Source organism: Haliotis cracherodii, unplaced genomic scaffold, assembly GCF_022045235.1.
Source record: "Haliotis cracherodii isolate W230 unplaced genomic scaffold, xgHalCrac1.p SCAF_18, whole genome shotgun sequence".
NCBI lineage: Eukaryota > Metazoa > Mollusca > Gastropoda > Lepetellida > Haliotidae > Haliotis > Haliotis cracherodii.
In genome coordinates this window covers 10,448,706-10,472,893 of record NW_027266273.1, presented here as the reverse complement: position 1 = coordinate 10,472,893, position 24,188 = coordinate 10,448,706, and the positions used below count along the sequence as shown (strand labels likewise).

Genomic DNA, 24,188 nt, shown 5'->3' with positions numbered 1-24,188 from the left:
AAGTAAGGTTCAGAAGAATGCAGATATTTTACATTTTGTATGTAGATGCCCTCAGTGAAGTTGCTGTTAATATATTTAAGGGTAACCTCCCTATGACCGGCAGTCAGAGGGAAAAGCTGCTCAGGTACAGATCAAAATTACATCGCTTGAGTCGAAAGACCGTAACGGTTAAAGAGAAAAAACGTATACTTCAGCAAAAAGGCGGATTTATTGGAGCCTTAGCTTCCGTGTTAGCACCTCTGGCTATTAAAATACTTACGGGAATCTTGTCGTGATGTCCAAGGACATTTCTAAACGTATGATATTAATTCCCTATTCTTTGTACGAGCGTTTGACTCAGACGACACATAACGGTGTACTGAACAAGAATGCATTGTTAGTCCAGTCTAGAAAAAACAATTTACACGATATTCAGGATGTGCTGGGAGAATCCGATAAACCCTATGACCATATACAAAAGTATAACGATTTGTTAGAAAAGGCGTTGAACATGCAACATATAGCCAGAGCACAGGATAATAACTCAGGGAAAGCCGTGTCATTGCATGAAGCGTCCACACAAAACGGACATTTGGACTTAAATGTTGTAACAGACACATTACAGGCTTTACCAAAATCGTATAGAAATACTGCTTTAACTATACTGAACAGAATTACAAAACATCCTCGTTTAGGATGGGACCATCTAGGTAGATTAACATTGGATGCACAACCTATGGAAGTTCACAATGTTGTAGATATAGTACGTGACTTATCGAGAACACAGACAGTAGCTACCCCGCCAGGGGATGGAACACTGTTCTAAGCTTACGAAAGGAAGAAGGGCTCAGTAGGGAAATGATTGGTAACTGAAATAGGTGGAGAGGACTTGAAGGTGAAATTAAATACAAACCTAACGACGACGATGAAGACACATTTACACCAAAATCGAAACAGAGTAAGCGTTCGAAAAAACGCCTATCGTGGGAAGCAGCGTACTCTAAGTAAAAGCTGGGAAGCTTGGTTAAAGCGTGTTTATTACGATAAGAATAATATTGCTAGTTATGGCTCTGTAAGACCACTTATGGCTGCTATAAAGCGTGCGAAAAAAAGTAATAAACCTAATACGAGTATGGTACAAGAGTGGCTAGAGGCTCAACAAACCTACACTTTACACAAGGATGTACGTAAATCATTTCTTAGAGATACGTACAGATCTACTATATGCACAGTAGATCAACTATGGCAAATGGACTTAACAGTGATGACATCCGATGCTTCAGAAAATGACGGTTATCAATATATTCTCTGCGTTATAGATGTTTTCAGTAAAATGGCATGGGTAGAACCCTTGAAACGTAAACAACCGTTACATGTGCTAAATGCGTTTAAACGCATATTAAAACGGTCAAGCCCGCGGTCTCCCGAGAGCCTTCAAAGCGACAAAGGAAGTGAATTCGATAACAAACTGATTAAATCCTTCGTGATTAATGAATTACATTCTTATTATTACACCAGTCAAAACCCTGACACAAAGTGTGCTGTAGTAGAACGATTTCAGCGAACTTTGAAAAAACGTATGTGGCGTTACTTTACTAGAAACGGTTCAAAACGATACATATATATTCTACAGCATTTGGTGCATGGTTACAATTCGAGTTATCACAGTACTATAGGTAGAAGCCCTAAAGACGTCCAACCAAATGACTACGTAACTGAAATACGCATTTTGGATTTAATGAAGGACTCCACAAAAAACATCAACAAAACCAGATATTAAAAATATTACATTTGAAAGCAAGGTGTCCCGTTAGAATTAGTAAAAGTAAAAATGTGTTTGAAAAGGGTTACACATCCAACTGGACACGGGAGGTGTTTTATATAAGTAGAGTCGTTTTGGGTAGACAGCCGGTTGTATATAAATTGGAGGATTATGCAGGAAACGTTTTACGTTTTACCGTCAGGAGTTACAACCAGTACAACAACCGGACATTTATGAGATAGATAAAATACTGTCGAGAAGAATTAATCCTGAAACGGGTGTGGCCGAAACATACGTTTCTTGGAAAGGATACCCTAAGATATTTAATCAGTGGTTACCGGAAAATAACATAATAGATGTCTAATAATTGGAACTGTTGGGGATCAACCGTACGCAAGAGTGTGGTGGTATTTGTTGTACAGATTATTGCGATATTTACGGTACTTATAAGCTGCTTAGTTAATCTTATGTTCTTCAAAGACGAAAAGGATTCTCCCAAGCAACAGCTGTGGATAGCTCTCCTGTCGAGCTGTTTGGGTTATTTATTACCTAATCCCACGATCACCCCTGTTCCAAGCCACGTTGCTAGTTCTGATTCGGGCAGTACCGTCAGTCACGATGGGGTCTAGTCATAACGAATTTTACGTAACACTACCCAGCGATGCTTCCATGGACAATAGACCCAGCAATAAAGCCAACAGATATACAACTGATCTACCCTATCCCTTACAATTCAACAGAAACGAATGGGAAGTTGGTGTAAGTCAAGTTCAAATTCCCGTTACATGGCAAAACGTGAGACACCCTTTCAATTCCTTACAAATTACTTTTGTAGGTAAATGTATGTCCAAAATTGTGGCCGGTAGAAAAGACAGCAAAGATGAAACTTTCTCGCATTCAAAGGTGACAGACATTGATGAAGGGCACTACACGGGTAGTCAGTTGGTTGCTGCCGTGAATCGCTCTCCTCAGAAAGCCATTGCAACAGATCTACAATTATTAAATTCTAGTAGTTCGACAGACTTTTATCACTAGCCGGTTTCTGGTCATTAAAAATAACAGTGAATTTTGAATTTCCACCCATCCCAAACAACGATGTAGACAAATTTAAACATGTTAGACTTTATGGAGTGCTTATTACATTACATCCTGTATTAGGGCGTCTGTTAGGATTTATTACAGCAATTGATGAAAAAGTATACCATTTATATACACACGACCAAACAGCCTCGCTACCGATGTATTCAATAAAAGATCACACCTTTCACAACTTATATATTTACACTGACTTCATAGAAGATCAAATCGTGGGCCACGTACTTGCGCCATTATTAACCCATGTTCCTATCAGCAAAGCTATGTTGGATGACTTTGTATACGTAAAGGATTACAACCCTGTGCAATACGTTCCTTTACGCTACGATAATATTCGGAATATTACAATACATATAAGAGATGACGCAGGTGAACCCGTATCATTTCAAAGTTAGATCGGTGGTGATACTACATTTTAAAAAGAAACGAGCATAATGTTACGTCAACATCGTAGACGAAGGCGCTCTCGAATGCAGATAGGTGGGGACATACCCGTGTATAGAGGCCGATACTACCAAGGGGGTGGTTTGGGTAATATTTTAGGAGCATTGGGGAGAGTGGCCCTTCCCATGCTGCAATCGATAGGTAGACATGCTCTGAAAACAGGAGCTAGAAAATTATCTCACGTGATCCAGGATGTAGTAGAAGATGGTGTTAGCCCAAAAAGAAGTTTAAAAAGGCGAGCAGGGGAATTTTTGTCAGAAAGTGTTCAAACTGCCGAGAGAGCAATACAACCTACTCACTTAAAGAGAAAACGAAAGACCAAGAGAAAAAGACTATGATCCGTTCAGAGGCCTACGAATGTACCAAGTCAGAATTAGATTTATTTTCTGTGCCGGGAGTCGTCACGTCCATGACAGACAGTCAGTGGGTACGATACAGTCCTACCACAACCGTTGTAGGTGATGGCCCCATCCGATTCGATATACAAAACCCTGTTAACAGTTACATAGATTTAGCGCAATGTTATTTACTAGTGACCTTTAAAATAACTAAGGCTGACGGTTCGGATACACACGAAAGAGGTCTTTACTGCATTTAGTTGTTAGGTTTTGGATGTGAGCATCCCAGGTGAGATGTTCATCGAAAATAAGTCCTAAGAATTTGGTTTGTTTTGGAAATTTGATTGTTTGATTGTTTAGCTGGAGGATTGGGGAGGCGGGTTTCATGTTTTTATGTTTGAATACTATTCCTGTTGTTTTTCCTGAGTTAAGGGAGAAGCCCCATTTGTCAGCCCATTGTTGTATTTTATTAAGAGATTTTTGGAGTGAATTTTGGACCATTTTCATGCTTTTAGTGCGGATCCAGATGGCTCCATCATCCGCGAATTTTGATGTGTTTACTTTAGGGGATAGGCCCTCGAATAGATCGTGTATCATTATATTGAAGAGGGTGGGGCTGAGGATACTGCCCTGGGGAGTGCCATTTTCTAGGGGACATTGGTCCGATAGAGTTTGGTCTATACCCACGGTTGTTTTACGATTGTTTAGGAAGTCCTGGATGTAGTTTATTATCTGACCTTTGAGTCCTATTTTTTTAAGTTTTTGTATTAGCCCATCGTGCCATACCATGTCGAAAGCTTTAGAGAAGTCTAAGAAGATGCCTGTGGTATATTGTTTATTTAGTTGTCCTGTCTTAATATCTTGTTCTAGTCAGGCGAGGTTATCTAGGGTTGAGTGGCCAGGAGTGAAACCGCTTTGACCTCGGTTTATGATGTCATTTTGGGTTAAGTAATGTTGTAATCTATTTTTAGCCATTCATTCCATTACTTTACATGTTTGAAGTTAGGGATATTGGTCTATATGAGTTAGCTTGATTAGCTGGTTTATTAGGTTTACGGATTGGTATGACTAAGGCCTGTTTCCAAGGAGTAGGAACCTGTCCGTTTAGGTAGATGAGATTGTATAGTTTGAGTAGTGCCTGGAGTAGTTTTAGGGGGAGTTTTTTAATTATTTGGTAAGAAGTTAGGTCTAATCCTGGGGCTGTGCCCTTTTTCCTGTTTTGGATTACGTAGAGGAGCTCCTCCATTGTGTAGGGTTGATTTATTTCTAGATTGTTACTGTTTGGTTCTTTTGTGGGTTTGTTTTCTGTTTTAAGTTCATCTGGAATTTTTGACTGAAGTTGGTGTTACTGCTAACGGCCGAAAAATGGTTGGCGAGATTATTTGCTTTTTGGGCGGGGTTGGTTGAGTTGTCAATGTTAGGGGTTTTTTTTTATGTCGTTTTAAGCCTCTGATGGCGTGGATTTTGCGCCAGACCATTCTGGCATCTGTACGGTTATCAAACCTTCACAGATTTTTTTCCAGTCTCTACTTTTGGCTTTTTGGACTAGTTTTTGAACCTGGTGGTTTAGTTCGTGGGCTATGTTTAAATATTTGTAGTTGCGTTTTGCTTTATTAAAGGCTGATTTACGTTTTCGTCTAGTCTGTTCTACTTCCTCATTCCACCATGGTACCGTCGGTTTGCCTGTCTTAGATGTTTTGAAGGGGATGGAGGTTTTGGCTGCGTTTATTATATAGTCTGTTAGGTTTTTACAATAGGTTTCTGGATCATTATTTTCTATTTCGTTTAAGTTAGCTTCGTTGCAGATATCTTGGAATTGGTCCCGGTTAGCTTTATTGTAATGGAATTTTGGTTCTTGGTTTTCTGTTTGGATTGGTACGTTTGTATTTCCTATGGTTATGTTTATGGAGAAGTGGTCACTACCTAGCGGGACGTCGTGCACTTCCCATTGAGTACTTTGGGCTAGATCTGCGGTGCATATGGTTAGGTCGATAGTTGACATTTTTTGTTTTATCTTATCGTACCTCGTGGGTTGGTTACTATTAAGGAGTACTAGGTCGTTTGTTTCGATCCACTCGGAGATTAATTTGCCATGATTATCTATTTTATCATCTATGCTCCATGTAGGATAGTGAGCGTTAAAGTCTCCTTGGAATATAGTAGATTTATCGCTTATTTGGAGTAGTTTGTTTAGATCCTCAGGTTTCACTTTTTGTTCCGCCTAGTGGTAAATATTTATGATGTTTATGTTTCGGTTATTTAATGTGATTTTAATGCCGTTGGCTTCTAGGTTTGGCGTGTCTATTTTTATTTCTTCGTAATTTATATCTTCCCTGATAAATATGATTAGTCCTCCTGCGGCTCTTCTTGTTTTCGGTTTAGCTCTGTCAGTTCTAACTGAGTTGTAGTTAGGTAGTGTGAATTTGGACTTTTTTGAGAATTTGGTTTCCTGGATAGAAGCAATGTGAGGGCCTTTATTTAGTTTAAATTTAGTTTTTAGTACATGGGCGTGGGAGGTGAGTCCGTTGGCGTTCCACTGAAAAATATTTAGTCCTTCCATTTTTGGGTTCGGGTGATTGGTGATTTAGTTTTTAGTTTTTATTTTATTCAGTGAGTTCTTTTAGATGGAGGTTAAAGAGGAAGAAGGGAAGATCGGTTAATTTTAAATTGAAAGCTACTTTGTGGAAGGATTTCATGCTAGCTTTTGGTGAGTTTTGACTAATCATGTATGCTAGGAGTAAGGTGAGGTTATTTAGGTTTTGGGTGTTGGCTGGTTGGGGAGTTTGGTTTGTTTTAGTTGGGGTAGTGTCTATTGTTTCCTCAGTAGTGGAGAAATCTTCGTCATCGGTTAGATTAGGTTTAGCTGATTGAGTTTCCATGGGGGAGGCATGTGATGTGGAGGGTTGTGAAGGTGTTTGCGGGATGGGTGTAGCTGATGATTTCTTAGTGTTTGTGTTTTGTTGTTGGGCTTGCTTGTGGGAGAGTGTTGTTGCCATATGGGCTGTAGGGTGCTTGGATGAGGGTCGTGTTGTGGTGGTCATTTTGAGGTTTGTTTTGATGTTTTGGCTATGTGAGATGTGGGAGGGTTCGTGGTTGGTTGAGTGGCTGCTTGTGTTCGGAGGTGGGTGTGGTTTCTCGGTAGGGACCCAGACAGAGCTGTCGGTTATGGGTGTGGTGTTTGTTTGTGGGATGGTGTTTGGGTGTGGTGTAGGGAGGAGTAGTTTAGATGCAGGTGTAGAAAATTTTCGAGTTTGGATTTTAGCCGTGTCTATGTTTATGTGTTTGTTGGCCTGCTGGGTGAGTGTGTGTCTGTGTCGGCATTGGTTTGAAAGTGAAGTGTGTTGGGTGGATTTGCAGTGGATGCACCAGGGTGTGCATGTGCCTGGGCAGTCTGTTTGTGCACATTTTTTACATTTAGTTTTACGGTATGTGCATTGGGAGGCAGTGTGGTTATATTTGAGGCACTTTGAACATTGCTTAACCTGCTTTATATAGGGTTTGACTTCTAACTTGGTGTGGGCTCTGAAGGATATGTGTTTGCGGGCTTCAGGGAATTTAGCGGTCTTTTTGAAGTTGATTATGACAATGGAGGTTTGGACCGTTTTTCCGTTTCTAATTGAGCTTATTCTACGCGTGCTGGTGATTAGGGGTTGAGGGTTTGGGTCTTGGTTTATGTTAGCTTCTAGAGAGTATAACTGTAAGAATAATCTGTCTAACGCCGCACTCAGCAATATTCCAACTGTATGACAGCGGTCTGTAATAATCGAGTCTGGTCCAGACGGTCTCCTCCCATTAGTAAGACAGCTCACTTGTGAGACACCTTAAAACAACAATGTCAAACCTGGTTGCACATGTTGTGTACAGTGAAATTTCTAACAAAATTTCCAACTGTTGTACATTTGCCAAGGTCTTAACGGTACATCGCCAATGAGTACCAGTTTGTCTTACTTTGTTCTTGTAGTGGATATCCCTAAAAAGAGGACCTGGAGAGTACCTCTTTGACTGGCAATGAACTCAACCTGCTGCAAACCTGCCATGATTGTGCATGAAATGTTCACAGACTAGGGGGAATTTATATGTGTAATAAATAAGTTTTAACAAAACATGCATGTCAACTTTTTGAGTAAGCTCCTACTAGCTCCTAACTCATTTATTTCCTGAGAATATTCAAACAGAATTACTGGCCTACTCTTATTGATTAATCTCCTAATCATGGGCTGTGACCATTGTTAAGTGGGTAGACTGGCTGTGTTTGTTTAATTAATCCCACCTACTCCACTGTCACAATGGGTGTCTCACTAATGGGATGACTTACTAATGGGATGTAACCGCCGGCTCTCCCCAGTAGTGTCTCCCCCTCATCTTCGTATATCATGGGAAGCTGTGGGGTGTTGTGACTTAATTTGAGGGGTGTGTGATTACACGCCATTTTGTGTACTGGTAGCTGAAGGCTCAGCAGAAAATCTCCCGTAGTGGTTCTTCGGCTGCAATGAAAAGAAGCCGTGTTTAAACATTGATCATCATACACATTATAAAGCATACAAATGGCGGGACTCTTGCTAATATGTTAAATAAGATCGCAAGATGCAATAAGGTGTGTTAGCACTTACCGTTCCTTCTTTTCTTCATCCCTGATGTAGAAGCGTTCTATATGGAAGTACAGGTGTCTAAAAAGCTCCCAGTTGATATACATCTCTACTGCGAGATAGCATAGGATTCTGTGTGCGACTGGATACATGAAGGTGCGGTTGAGGAAGCAGATTGCTGCAGATTGCTAGATTTACGCAGTGTGGTTGCATAGAATGCGACTCTATAATTTTGTACTTAGTTAAACTTTGTGACACTCACCAGGTGAGAGGAAGTGAAAGGTGCCAGGTAATTAAATTAGCCGCGTGCACTGTTAAACTGTGCGAGACTGGACATTATGGGCCTAGATGTAAGTACATAATTACCGTATGTGTTTGGAGAATGACACTGACATGGTAAACCCTTCTGTTAACAGATGCCGTTGATGGGAACAATGGGAAAATACGGGGCATAATTGGCGATATTTACTTCATCAAATTTGCAAAATGAAGATCGTATTATGTATACGATTCCGTGATAACAGTGAGCTGACACGAAATATTAACGCACATATCACTGTTAAAAATGTGGTGTGTGTCATCAGAGACCATATAATATATATATTATAAACATTTATCATCTCTTGTGTCATTGTTTACATTTCACGGATGTGACGAACACTTTCGAGTCTCGAAACAGCTTAAATACTGTTTTCCTTCACTAAAAGTAACAACGGACGTTATTCTCGTGACATATACATTGCGAGAGCATTCATGAAAATGCTAAGAAAAATATTTAACCACCCGTTCTAGCTTTTTTCTATAGTAAATACATGGCGTGTCCGCCATGTTTGTTCGTCTAGTGGAGGCGGCCATTGTGCAGTCATTGCCTGGGTCAGTGTAGCGCCAGCGCAGCATACCCGGGGAACCAGGCTGCTTCAATTATCCAATTTATTTGATTAGTATATACTTGCGTCAGTGTATTTAATTAACGCCCAAAATCGTAATTTAAACACATATAATAACAGATCATATACACGCATGGTGCCTTCACTTACTACTAGCTTTAATACGCCATCCCGGAATAGTTCCCCCAAAAGCGAGGAACATCCCTTACGTCAATGGTACAATACGTCAAAATGGCCGACACGATAAATGTAGTTCCGAAGTTATTAATAAACCAGTGGTTATTTCAAGCCTTTGTCATCACTGATCAATTGGCCGATCATTGAAAGGTGATTGTAAAGATGTGTCAAATTGATACTAAGCTAAACTCATAGATTGCTGTAGATTGTCACTACGATAGTTTTTTTCGTTTCTATTTCTCTAGGATGGGTTGTAGTGAGGGTATCCTTAAACGGGCTATGCAAACAAACTCTCTGACTTATCCCAGCGTAAGCGTAGGGCTAAGTTCAAAATTAAAGGGTCTAAATGATGAGAAACAACGCTTCTGTATGAATTCGTACATGAACCAAGGAATTCCCAGGGTTTTCCCCAGGAATGTGGAAGTGGTCAGTGTTTATGTCATTTCAAGAATACAGTTATGTGAAAAAAGTCATGTGACCGACCTCTCGTCAAATGGAAAAGCGGTATATCTTGTAAACTTCACATAAAATAACAAAATGAAACACAACCCATTATCCGATAGAGGTAACTGTGCATAGCGGAGGGATATGTAATGTTTTTTTTGTTTTTTTTGTGTGTTGATCGTCGAAGGAGACGGTCGCACGTAACATCGCTCTGAGAAAGGTGCTACTTATCTCATGATCTGTACAGCTGTACTACTTGAGGAAATACCTACTTACAGCTGAGCATTACAGGAAAACAATGCCGTGAAAACGAAGTTTCTTGGAAACTGAGTTTAATGTTGTTTTTGGTTAAAATCTGTAAAACTATTTGCAATAACAAAACTATCTCGCCACGCATGCGTTAACAACCCAAGCCTGCCCAACAATGGAGTCTTTACCAGAGACGCACAGTGAGCGCTCGGGTACTGATTGGCCAACAATAGAAGAATCCGACGAGGTCTACAGTACACAGCCCAGCGATGAACAGGACAAAGCCATGTATCTGGAGATTAAGAAAAAACTTGGACACAAAGAAAAGCGATCATTCATTGGAAAGCTTACTTGGTATCTACGACAAAAGCATGAAGGAAATCAATCACGTCAGAGAGAGCTTATACGATTATACAAAGGATAATTGTGACAACTTTCCACCAGGATCGCTTGTCAAACGACGAAATGCAAATGGCGGTGTTCACAATGCCCTCGATAAATGTGCACAAGATGTATACTATCTTTTCCACTTCATTGAAGGAGGTGTACCAGATCATGTACTCCAGTCTAAAGTACTCAGTAGGGCGAGTGTCAGGAATTTGTCCTTGTCAGTTATACCTTCGTACGACAACGATGAAAATGACGCTTACATTGATACAGATCGAAAACTAACAGGCGAAAATGATGCCATTGGGCTCATACTGAGTCATATCGTTCAACTTAAACAGTGTGTCTCACAGGTTATAAAATCCACTGACAAGAAGCTCTCGGATATCGAGTTGAAACCTAATGAAGACCTGTCACAAAAAGATCTTGAAATCGGCCACAAGAGCAAGACAATTGACGACCTTGCTAAAAGGATGGAAGATTCAGAACTTAGACGATCGGAATTAAGAGCACAACTCAAACCCGACTCACAAGAAATTAAAACTCTCAAGGAAAGAGTTCAGGAGCTTGAGCATGAGCTACTTCGTCTTAATTATCAAATAGACACCAAACTAAAGACTATTGATAAGAGGCTCATTCAATATATAACCAGCCAAAGCTATTTAACAGATCTTAACGGTTGCATGTTCTGTGCACCAATGTATGTCACGTGCATAGACAAAGTTTCACTGAGGAAATTGCATTTGAAGTCACACACGTGATCTATAAAAATGGCAAGGGTAGATTCTGCCAAATTTTCTTCAAAGGTTGAATACAGGGCTGTTATTAGGTATCTCTACTTAAAAGGGAAACCGGGAAAGGAGATACATGATGAATTGTCAGATGTTTATGGTGACAGTGCACCTTCGTATGCACAGGTCAAATTCTGGGTTGCAGAATTTAAGAGGGGTCGGGTGAACCTGGAAGATGAGCCACGCCCTGGCAGGCCTGTAGAGGTGACCAATGACCAAACCAGTGAAGCTGTGAGACAACTGGTTGAATGAAGGTGTCAGAAATTAGACATTTCAGAGGGAAGTGTCCATACCATTTTGCATGATCGTCTGGGTATGAGGAAGCTGTCTGTCCGATGGGTCAAAACATGTTTGAGTGATGATCAGAAGGCTGTACGTGCGTCAATGTGTCAGGCACTTTTAACGCAATGCAGTCGAGATGCAGACAACTTTATGGAGAGAATTGTTACTGGTGATGAAACCTGGGTACACCACTATGACCCAGAAACCAAAGAACAGAGAAAGCAGTGGACAGGCTTTGCTTCACCCCGTCACCAAAAGTTAAAGACTCAACCATCGGCTGGCAAAGTCATGGCAACCATCTTTTGGGATACCAAAGGGGTCTTGCTCATTGACTACTTGCCACGTGGCCAGACTATTACTGGAGAGTACTACTCCGATCTCCTGGACCATTTGCGGACTGCTATTCTTGCCAAACGTCGTGGAAAGGTCACAAAAGGTGTGCTGCTCCAACATGATAATGCCAGAGTGCACACCTGTCGACTTGCGGTTGCCGCAGTGAAGTGGAACGGGTTCAAAGTATTGCCTCATCAACCTTACTCACCAGACCTGGCACCAAGTGACTACTTTCTCTTCCCAAACCTGAAGAAAGAACTTCGTGGACGTCATTTCCGGTCCGATGATGAACTCACGACAGCAGTGGAGGGGTGGTTACACGAACAACCCCATGGTTTCTATCACAACAGGCTTTTAGCTCTCATACATCGCTGGACAAAGTGCATAGACCTCAATGGTGGTTATGTGGAAAAAGAAGAAGTGAGGAGCATTAGCAAAAAGTTTAGGGTGGTTATATAATGAATGGTCCTCGTAATAAGATAGGCAACGTCACTTCCAAGATGAAGCTCTCGTATGCCAGCGGAGTAAAATCGCCCCCAAAGTCAACTGATGTACCAACTGAACAGATTCAAACTGCATCAACAACGGTCAACCCTGACACTACCCAGTGCCAGCCCACACCCACACAACCTTCAACGAACGCAAACAGTCATGACAACAAAAAGACTAAAAACAGAACACATCATACAAGGAGAGAATCTCACAAAATACAACATCAGAAACAACGACTTCAAAACCAAAGGAGAAACCACGTATAGTAGATTTGACGAACACTGATCTTCTGTGGAACATTTACAATGATAACGCCCATGGTCTAGTGTTTTCCGGCATGGAAGATGGTGACAACTCTTACCCTGTCCATCCTCACACAGGAAGTCACTCTAATAAACCTTCAAGCACCTACAATTGTGGTGGGTTCGAATCCCGGTTTACCCCGATTATGTTTCTACGTTTGTCAGCACCATACCCGTGCTTGTAGGTTTCACCGAAGTGGTAAACATCTGAGACCTGCATCACTTCGGCCTTTCCTCCCACATTAAGCTGAGAATCTCATTTCTTTGTAGCAGCTCCAATTAATGCTAAGGGTTATAATGATGTCTCCATCATATGTTGCAGTCTTCCCTCAACTAACGTCTTACATTCAGTGTATGTTAACGCATTAGATGAAGTCATTGACATGTATACTTTAAGTGCCAAAGGTGACACTGTCATATTAGGTGATTTAAATTCTGATATCCACAGAATAAACATGTCTCCTCGTGATAAGCTACTCCAAAAGGTAATAAATCATAGGCACCTAGTTAGTGTAACTCATAACCTATGCAACACACGTCCCAGGTATACGTACAGAAGTAAAGACAATATTAATACATCACTTATTGACTATGCCCTTGAAACAGAGTTAGTTTTGACACTAAAACTGATCAAAACCTAGAATGACTTTCGGGGAATCAACACACCTTCACAGACAAACAGAGAGAGGTTCTCAGGCAAAGCACGAATGACCAACAGTCGATTTACCCCTATATTTATACCTGAGACCTCCTTTGTTAATATGAAGGCAAGTCTACACGTGCATGTCCAGTTTGAAATTTGAGACTTTGGACTAATAAAGACTGAACATGTTATACAATTTTGTATGATGGGTTTGGTCGGTTAATAGTCAAAGCAGACGGTCAGTTTGGAAAGTTGAGTTGGGGGGAAGATAAATAAATGCCGATAGAATCACTCAGCTCATGTTTGGTTTCGCGTTTTCAATTTTCTAGTTAGGTCAGTTGCCGCTAAATAGCTGATAACGGTACACTGGTAAGTGCCAAACGCGCTGACCACTACCAGTTGTTATTCAACATGTAATTAAAGTTTCGCCCACCGACCTGTTTCAGGCAGCGTCAATCTTAAGGACCAGATGTTGTTATACAATTTCTTATCACTAGTATGTACCAACAGGTCTTAAATGGTTAACGGAAAACTTATGAATTGATGGTGAATTTCACAAAAGTTGAATAAAATATAGCAATTTCCCTGGGCGTCATGGAGCTTTTGACCGCAAAAGCTTGAAGTAACATCTGGTAAAATAATGGTAGTTAACGTCTAAGTGTACAAACATAAGATATGATCACCTCTAAGAACATGACAACAATGATACGTATTGTTCAGAATGCCCAAATCTAATATGTACATTCAATAAGTATAGAAATACACATAGCAACAACTAAAATTGAGGTAGAAGTGATTTCGGGTCCACTACCTTATAATATCCATTATGAACTAGAAGGACATAGGCAGTGAATGGCTGTTTAAAGAGTCGCTGCAGCTTTTGAGAATGTAAAGAATGATATCTGAATGGTTGAGGGAACGGTAAGGGATGTGCTAGTAAGTTTATTTGTTACCATAAAGCCTGTCCAATCAACTGACAGAGTGGGAAAAATGTATCCCGAAACACAAAGGTTGTCTACTGTATATGGGGCCTGGATGTCCCAGTAGGCAGGGCATAGAGTCTAAGACAAAATAGGGACAGTGACACATTCAGGACCAGTAGTAAGTTCTAAAACAAGGTCATTTTGAAGTCCTGAACGGCGCTGAGAGATGAGTATAAGCAAGATGGAGGCAATTAAAAGTGTGATAAAACCGAGAAGGATTGAGACATGGTAGTCAGCAAGATCTGTGATGACAAAGTCCGTAGGTGGAGTACTAGCAGTGGCATGATCATTATAATTAAGAGCTGGTGGTTGCACTGCTTTGGTGGGGACAACGCGAGTGACTAACATGAGTGCTGCAGATAGAGTTCGAATTTTGAAAAACATCCAAACAACCAAAATTATAGACACAGCTGATGCAATTGAGGTGCTTAAGGCTAGAATAGCATTCGTATCAAGCCAGGAACTTGGAGGAAGACTGATTTGACCATCAAGCAGTGGCTCAGCAATTGTTTGAAAGATTGTTTGATCCTTTTTAGCACTCTCTGCAACACGTTTTAAACTGAGGTGGGCTTGATTGTCGTTAGCCAAAACATTGGAAATGGCATGGGACAATATATTCAATTTTGGAATTGTGAAATTAATTGATTTTCTAAAATTGGTATCCCCAGCTATACTGGAGAGGGCAGAGTCATCAAAGAAATGTTGTAGTAAGGCTAGATTGACAGGATGGAGATGGGTGATGTGAGAGGTGGAATTTCAACAAGAACTGAAGGAGGCTGGGTAAAATATATCTTCAGTTGAGAGAGAGCAATAGCGTTGAGTTGCAATAAGACAAAATTGACAACCAGGGATCATACGGTGAGTGCCAGGACAAGTAAGGGTCAGGAATGGAACTCTGTAGACAAGAACATTTGAAGAACCAAAAGAGATGAGTGTAGGTGGTTGAGGTCTGGTTACATAGCGGAAGTTACAAAGTGCCTTAACTTGCTGTTTATTGTTTTGAAAGAGTGCCAAAAGACAAGAAGATTTAGTAATTGAATTAAGAGAAAGCCTAACTGGACATAGCAAATGATATTCATCACCTGTACATGGGGCAAGCATTGAGCTATCAATATTGATATGGTGCTGGGAATCAGCAGACAATGCAAAATAAGTGGGTGTGTCTAACAATTGGGTAGAATGTGGTGAGGTGCTATTGATTGGCAAAGGTAAAGAGATCACTTTATACATTTGAAGGGGTTTAGCCAATGAAGAGAGTGGAAATTTAACTGAGATATAGATATGGGACTTAGTACGGGCAAAGATAAATTTAGCATGGGAATAATAAAATGTAGGGGTGGTGTGCAACAGTTGAAAATTTGGATATTTATCAGATAAAACTGCGGACAGGTGATGAATTGTTTGTTCTAAAATTTCAGGTGCTACCAGCAATGGTGATAACTTATTTTTGGCTAAGTCTAAGATTCCTAGCTTTAATTCTTCCAAATGGTGTTCTATAATGGAAGCATGCTGGATTTGATCAATCAAAAGGCCTGTAAGAGCAGTAAATGTAGACTGGATTGTTTTGACATTGTTTTCCATAGCAATAGCTGTAAATGTAATTGCATCATGATTAGCTTTGACACCTTTAAGTTCATTCTTAAATCTAGAGTCGACAAGCTTCATAAAAGAGGAGAGATGGGCAGAGTGTTGTTGGATGGTGTTTGCAAGGTTTATATCATGTCTTGTGAGAGCATTAATATGTTTGGCGAGAAGGTTTACATCACTGGTAGTAGCAGTACCGAACAATGTTTTAGAGAGAGACCCGACAAAACTAAGAATAGCGCGTTTAGATCTAGATGATGAAGGTATTTTTGATGCTGGAATTAGCTTAATAATTTGTTGTCTAGTTTCATTTAGCTGGGCAACGCATCTAGTTTTAATTACATTTAGATGCATTTGAATTTGGTGAAGTAGGACACAGGTTCTGTTACTGTGAAGACATCCACTCATGGTTGGGATGCCTGGTACATTAGGAAGCTTCACCTCGTATGTGTGTATCCAGTAATCTGTGGCAAAATTGATTTGAGATGATGGTTGAAACACAACCCCATAGTTAAGACGTTGAACTGGACCGGAAGCGAGTACAGAAGGGGCGCTAAATGAGAGTAGCCACAGGATAATCAGACTCCATGATGAACCTTAGAGAAATGAAAGAGAACATGGGACCATTAGATGAGATGACCTGGTTGAGCATGATGTTCTGGCCAGCAACATCTGAACAACCTAGCACTATGAGACACAGAAACGACGTAACTGTAAGAAGGGGTGGTCATTCAGCATCTAAGGCAACAGTTGGAAACTTCTCAAAGATAGGTGGGAGCTGATGAAACCTTGGTGTATTATTTAAAGTATTTTCGCCCATTTTTGCGCCTTTTAACGGACATGGTTCTAGATCTATGGAAGTGTTGGATTAGGTCCTGACTAAGATTGCAGGATGGTTCCCAAGTTGTTTTGGAGTAACCTAACCATTTTATGTGATAGTGTTTGGTGCCGTTGACAACTTTGCATTCGAGAATCTTGTCAACAGGATATGTTTGGTCATCTTGAGATGTGGTGTCTGGCTGCTGTGAGAAGCCGGTACCTGACTGAGATGTAGATGGTGTACTGCCTTGATCAGAGGCATATGGCTGTGACTGGACCATCTGTGTGTCAGGATGTGTGTCAACATCATTACTTGGAATCGGAGTTTGACATCTCGGGTTTTGGACATGATCTGGGAGTCTATTGTTGGGATGTGTGCGGGCAATGTGAGGTTTCAATCTGTTTGCATGGATGAAGGCTTTGTGTGGTTTGTTCGTTTCTGTGTTTTGTGTGATTTGGACCTAATTCTAGGATAGTGTAGGGACCTAACCATTTCACTGCAAGTTTTGGCGACTGGTCTGGGAGAACATGTGAATTCTGCGATAATACAATATCACCTACAGCATATGATGGTTCTTTTGCTTTGAGGTCCGTGCGTTCTTTGTTGACATGCTGAGAAATTTCCATGTTATCTTTGGCAATTGCTTTTGCTATCTTTAGATTCTCAAGAAGAGATTTAAGATGACTTTCTGCAGTTTTGCCAAGAGTTGGTTTGGGAAGAAGGGCAGTGTCAATGGGGAGATGCTTCTCTCTGCCAAAGATTAGGTAAAATGGTGTGTACCCTGTGGAGGCACATGGTGTGCTTCGCATTGCCATCATTACACATGGAATGAGGTCTGCCCAGTTGGACTGATCTTGAGGACAATATGCTCTAAGGGCTTGTTCAATAGTCCTGTTGCGTCTCTCACACATGCCATTTGTCTCAGGGTGATATGAGGAGGTCAGATGATGCTTAATTTCAAGTAGTTCACAAAGAGCATTGACAAGCTTTGAAGTGAATTGACGACCTCTGTCGGAAAGAAGGTTTTTTGGAGCACCAAAGCGCCTGATTAAAGAGAACATTAGCGACCTCAGTGGCATCCTGAGTTTTTGTTGCAAAGCCTTCAGTCCACCGAGTAAAGGAATCAACTACAAGTAGAACATATTTGAAACCATCTTTAGTTTCAGGCAGGGGACCTAAGATGTCTATGTGGAGACGAGAGAATGTATCTCCAATTGGCATGGGAACCATAGGAGCATGTCTACCATGGGACTGGGACTTAATCTTCTTACACACTTCGAATTCACACGACTTAATGTAGCTTTCATTGTCTTGGTACATGCCAGGCCAGTGATATTTGGAAATGAGAGCCTGAAAAGTGGAATCTCTTCCAAGATGACAGCCACCTACATTGGAATCATGACAAGCATAAAGCAGGTCCTTACGTTTGCTAAGGGGGACAACAACTTGAGTGATTTGTGGAGGTCTGTGGGTCTTGGAGCCCCTAAATTTGGGCTGATACAAATGATAGATGATGTTCTCTTTAATGCCATATTCCTGTGAACGACCAACAAGACCTTTGACTTGGGCATCAGTGTAACTGGGAGGGATTTCACCATTTGAAAGGTAATCAATGATTGGTCGTAGATCTGGAGAATTGTATTGCTGTACATCAAAGTGCTCATCATCAATGTCATAGCCTGCAAACATTACAGTGGGACCAGATGCCACAGTTTCGTTAGCATAGTAGAAATCAACAGCTAATGGAACTGGAGGGTCTGAGGACAGGTCTGAATCAGATGAGGGGTCAGATGGTAGAGGGGATAATGTGGATGTGACTTGGGAGGTCAGAGGCCTTTTGCTATACACATCCTGATAAGTTTCTCTGGGGGGTGGCCTGGGGGAGATGTTTGGGGTGGGTATAGTTTTGTTTATAGGAGGGGCAGGACATGCAACTACTTGTGCATATGTTTGTCGAGATGGTAAGGGTGGTGAAGGTATGTCATCCGTAACTGGTGCAGTTTTAGGTTCAGGGTATTTAGTTTGAGATAATGCATCTGCATTTGTATTGGCTTTCCCAGGTTTGTGCACAATTTCGTAATCATAATCTTGGAGCATAATAGACCATCGTCCAAGACGACCAGTTTCATGTTTAACACTTTTAAGCCATGTGAGAGCTTTGTGGTCTGTGTAAACTTGGAATTTGTTCCCAGCCAAATACACTCTAAATACCTTGATCCCTTCTACAACTGCCAAACATTCTAGTTGTGTAACACCCCAATTTCTTTCTGTGGAATGAAGTGACCTGCCGCCATAACAGATGACATGCTCTTTACTATCTGAGCCTTTCTGACCTAGAATATAGCCTAGTGATGTTTGTGAAGCATCTGTTGTGAGAATTAAAGGTTTTGTCTGGATACGCAAGGACTGGAGCAGATGTTAAAGTTTGTTTTAGTGTAGTAAAGGCTTTTTGACAATTGTCAGTCCAAGAAAATTTTACATCTTTCTTTAGAGTTTCATAGAGATGTGATGCTATGCCTGAGAAATTTGGAACAAATTTCCTGTAATAGCTGCAAAGACCGAGAAAGTGGCGAACATCATGGACATTCTTTGGTTGGGGAATGTGCATGACTGCTTCTATTTTAGACTTGTCCACTTCAATGCCATTTTTGTTGAAGATGTGCCCTAGATACTGAACTTGTTTTGCTGCAAACTTGCATTTGCTGGGTTTGAGGGTCAAGCCTGCTTGTTTGATCTTTTCGAAAACGCATTTCAAATGTGTTAAATGTTCAGAAAATGATTTAGAAAAGACGATAATATCGTCCACATATATTAGGATATATTTCCAATTCATCTCTTTTAGGGCTTCAGAAATTGTGTTTTGGAATGCCATTGGAGCGTTTTTCAAGCCAAAAGGGAGGCGTTTCCTTTCAAAAACACCATCGAACGTAATGAACACTGATTTATGTTTTGTAGCTGCATGCAGTGGAATCTGCCAAAACCCACTAGCACAATCAAGGACACTAAAGACTTTAGCATGACTTTCACCAACTGCATCAATAACATCTTCAAACCGAATTAGGGGGAAAAATATAGGTTTTGTGACAGCATTAAGACGCCTGTAATCTACAGCAAAACGATAGGTGTTGTCTTTCTTTTTTACCATTACTACAGGAGAGTGCCATTCAGAAGAACTGGGTCGAATGATTTTGGCATCTAGCATTTCTTTAATTTGGCGTGAACATTCTTTCCTAACCTCAGCACTTTGTCTGTAAAAGGGAAGCCTAACTGGTCTAGCATCACCCGTCTCTATTTTATGTTTGTGTAGATGGGTCTTACCTAACTCAGACCAGTTTTGAGCAAAGGCAGAATGTTGTGATTTGAGAAAGGTAAGGAGTCGTTGTTTTTGGTCAAATGTGAGGTCTGATTCTGAAAGATCAAATTGTGTGCAGGGAGGGGATTGAAAGTTGTCTTCGTGTGACCTGGGAGTATGTGTGGATGACCTAAAGCTGCCCTGAGGTGACCTTGTGTCAGAGTCGGGTTTATCCGGGAGAATAGAGACACTTAAAGGATCAACTTCTGATGCAATGGCAAGTACACGTTGTGTATTCAAATGAATTTTTGAGTCGCTAGGATTTAGCAACCGCATATAAACTGCCTCTTTGGAATTGGTGACCAGACATCTACCACCTTGAATGTTAGTTCTAGAGAGTTCAGGAACTGGTTCTAAAAGGAGAACTGTGCCTGGCCTACAGCGGGAAATATGGACAGGAATGTCCACTTGACAATGAGGTGGAATGACAACTGGCTTCTTACATTTAGCATAGCCTGCACTAGTTTCTATCAATAGTACTGAGAAAAGACCTTCTTGAATGATAAGACTTTTGTCTGCTAAGGAAACAAGGGCTTTGTTTGGTTCAAGAAAGTCCATGCCTAAGATAAGGGAATGATGAAGTTTTTCAAAAACGTAGCAGGGCTGAGAAAAGGTGAGATGACCTATTGTGATTTCTAAGTTAATGGAGCCTAGCACTTCGTGTGTTTCACCGCCTACGCCAACTATTTCGGACAAATCCGACAAGTGCAGATTTTGATTGGTATATCCTACCCTCTTAAGGAAGCTCATGTTCACACAGGACAGACTAGCTCCTGTGTCAACAAGTGCTGTTGTCTTCGCTTGCTTCACCCTGACCAGAACAGTGTTCTTTAGCAAGGGAGCCACAAGTGAGACCAATGATTTCTTGTGTCTGACCTCAGAGGTCTGAGAATCAGGCGCGAGTCCTCATTGTCTAGGACCTCCATTCTGAGAATGATGTGCCCTCATGAAAACTTTGGAGTGGTGTCCTAATATGTTGCAATATATACAAATAGTATTAAAGTGTGGGCAGGAAAATCGATCTGAACAGTACATACCACATCCCCGGCACCTCTGCTGCGGACTCTGGTAGTAATTTTTCTGTGGTTGCTGTTGGTAGCCATGTTGCTGGTAGGAGGGACGCCTCTGGTAGAAGTTGTTCCGGGTCTGCTGTCGGTAGCCTTGTTGTTGATAGGATGGTGGCAACAAGGACTCCTGACTGGAAAAATGGCCTCGTCTTTGTGAAAGTGGTTGTTGGGGGTGATGTTGCCCTGGTAATGACTGGAATCGTTGTTGCTGTTGTTGTTGTTGATGATGGTGTTGTTGCTGATGCTTGGCTGCTGGCACAGCTGTAACGTCAAGGGTTGGGGCTTCTGATTTAGTTATCAGAGTTGCAACTAAATCAGACAGTTGCTCTACCTTGGCCGCCATGTTGACATCTGAGGCCTTGGACCCTGTCTGAGACTTCTCAGCCAGCACAGCATGGTGTCGGACTTCTTCCAAGGTAGTGGGTTCTTTGTTGATGACCCACTGTCTGATGCTTTGCCGAAGTCCATTAACAGCTACTGCCACAATGACTGAAGGTGGGAGGTCCTGGTTGCGGGTGGCCTTCTTGAATTGTCTCATCTGAAGTCCATGCCATCTGCAAAAGGCTCACGTCGAAAGCTTTTGGCTTCCCAAACCTTGATTTGAAGGCTGCTTCCAGTAGTTTGGCGTCCCTCTTTGTTTCTTCAGTCAAGTCCTGGTGCCAGACCTTGGCCGCTGCTTCTAAATAGAATGACATTGTTTGTCAGCATTGTAATTGAACAAGGCAACTAAATCTTGAAAATCCTGCCACCAGGACGTTGCCTCTTCTTGCCCAGTGAACGGACAGAGTTTGACATGTGGAGCTGCCATTTCACTCCAATCAGCTTCAGCAGAGGAAGATGAGTTTGATGGTGGTGATGATGATGATGATGATGAGGATGCTGCTCTTGTCACAGCCACTGATGACCTTTGGCTTGGTGCTGATGGTGTTGTCAGTGACGGTGAGGATGGTAGAGGTGAAACCTGCTTAAGCAAACTGGTCAGGATCGACCTTGGCTCGGGCCTTTGAAGCTTCCCCCTGTAGTTCTGAGGTGTGGCACCGGTCATCTAGGATTTAAGCTCCACCAATTGAAACAGAGTTAGTTTTTACACTAAAACTAATCAAAACCTAGAATGACTTTCGGGGAATTAGCCACACCATTCGGGATCAACACACCTTCACAGACAAACAGAGAGAGGTTCTCAGGCAAAGCAGGAATGACCAACAGTCGATTTCCCTCTATATTTATACCTGAGACCTCCTTTGTTAATCTGAAGGCAAATCTACACGTGCATGTCCAGTTTGAAATTTGAGACTTTGGACTAATAAAGACTGGCCATGTTGTACAATTTTGTATGATGGGTTTGGTCGGTTAATAGTCAAAGCAGACGGTCAGTTTGGAAAGTTGAGTAATAGAAGATTATAAATGCCGATAGAATCACTCAGCTCGTGTTTGGTTTCGCGTTTTCAATTTTCTAGTTAAGTCAGTTGCCGCTAAATAGCTGATAACGGTACACTGGTAAGTGCCAAACACGCTGACCACTACCAGTTGTTATTCAACATGTAATTAAAGTTTCGCCCACCAACCTGTTTCAGGCAGCGTCAATCTAAAGGACCAGATGTTGTTATACAATTTCTTATCACTAGTATGTACCGACAGGTCTTAAATGGTTAAGCTACAACTTATGAATTGATGGCGAATTTCACAAAAAGTTGAATAAAATATAGCAATTTTAGCACTGTTACACCCTCATACCATCCAACATGCATAACTGCATCACCCAGTGTAGCATACTTGATCAATGTCAGTACGATACTTCGGACCACTTGCCTTGCCTTGTCTGCATACAACGTACACGTCAAACCCCATCCAATGTGGAAACAACACATGTTCCAAAGTGGCCCAAGGCAGACGAAATACACATAAATATGTATACAAGAGAAGTTGACACACTTCTCTCCTCCGTATGTATATCATCTGACCACGTTCAACCTGATGTCATAGAGCATTTTAACGGAGAGCTAAGTAAATGTCTTATGAAGGCCAGCTCTAACCATATCCCCCAAAGTGTATATAGATCACATTTGAAGCCCTATTGGAAAAAATGATGAGTTAAATCAGTCCCACTATGAAATGAGGGTGGCCAGACGAGAATGGATAGCGGATAATAGACCACGGGGAGGAAACTCTAGATTATTCAAATCCTATAGAAATGCAAAAAGGAAATTTAGACGTTTATACCGAAAATCAAAACGTAAAAAGCGCAAAGAAATAAGTACAGAACTAGAAAAGACACGTGAAGCCGATATAAATACATTCTATAAACATGTTCGTAAGTTGAGACGCAAGAGTCCGGTTATTGATAAATTAGTTTACAATGGACGTAGTGCTGTTTCTTCAGCTGATATATGTAAACTTTGGGGTGACTATTATTCAGACTTGGCAAAACCTCACCAGTCTGATGATTTTGACGAAAACTTTAAACTCACCATTGTATCAAAACTTCATTATATCATGAAACAAAATCGTCATAATCATGATCCACTAGATGATATCCTGTATACAGAAATCCAAGTCCCAGAAATCAGATCACATATACACAACCTTAAAAGAAACAAATCTCCAGGACCTGATGGTATCACAAATGAACACCTGATATTTGGAGGAGAGATGCTTGTAGTAACCCTCAAACACCTATTCAGTCATATACTTGCATCCCAGTATTATCCATGTGCCTTCAGAAAAGGTATGATAATACCTATTTATAAAGGCAAAAACGACAAACATGATCCACGTAACTACAGGGGCATAACTCTTACATCGTGTCTATCTAAACTCCTAGAAAAAATCATTTTAAGTAGAATAGAAAATTATACACCCAGTAATCTCCAATCATTCCCCGATGCTTTACAATTTGGTTTCAGAAAGGAACATGGAGCAATCATGTCTGTATTCACCGTTTTAGAATGTGTTAATTTTTACCTAGAAAGAGAATCACAAGTGTTTGCTGCATTTTTCAGATAATGAAAAGGCTTTCGATCGTATTTGGCATGACGGTCTATTTGTTAAATTACATGACCTTGGTGTGAAAGGTAAATTATGGAACATACTTTTCCATAGCTATACAGACAGCTGTGCTTTTATATCCTACAACGGAGAAAGATCTGATGAGCTTCCCATTAAACAAGGTGTTGGGCAAGGTCGAGTTATGT

General features: G+C 41.0%; 1 pseudogene; it reads right to left on the bottom strand.

Moving 5' to 3' along the window:
- Positions 1–13,966: 13,966 nt before the first annotated feature.
- On the bottom strand, positions 13,967–16,166 carry LOC139465259 (uncharacterized; annotated as a pseudogene).
- Between the last annotated feature and the right edge of the window lie 8,022 nt (positions 16,167–24,188).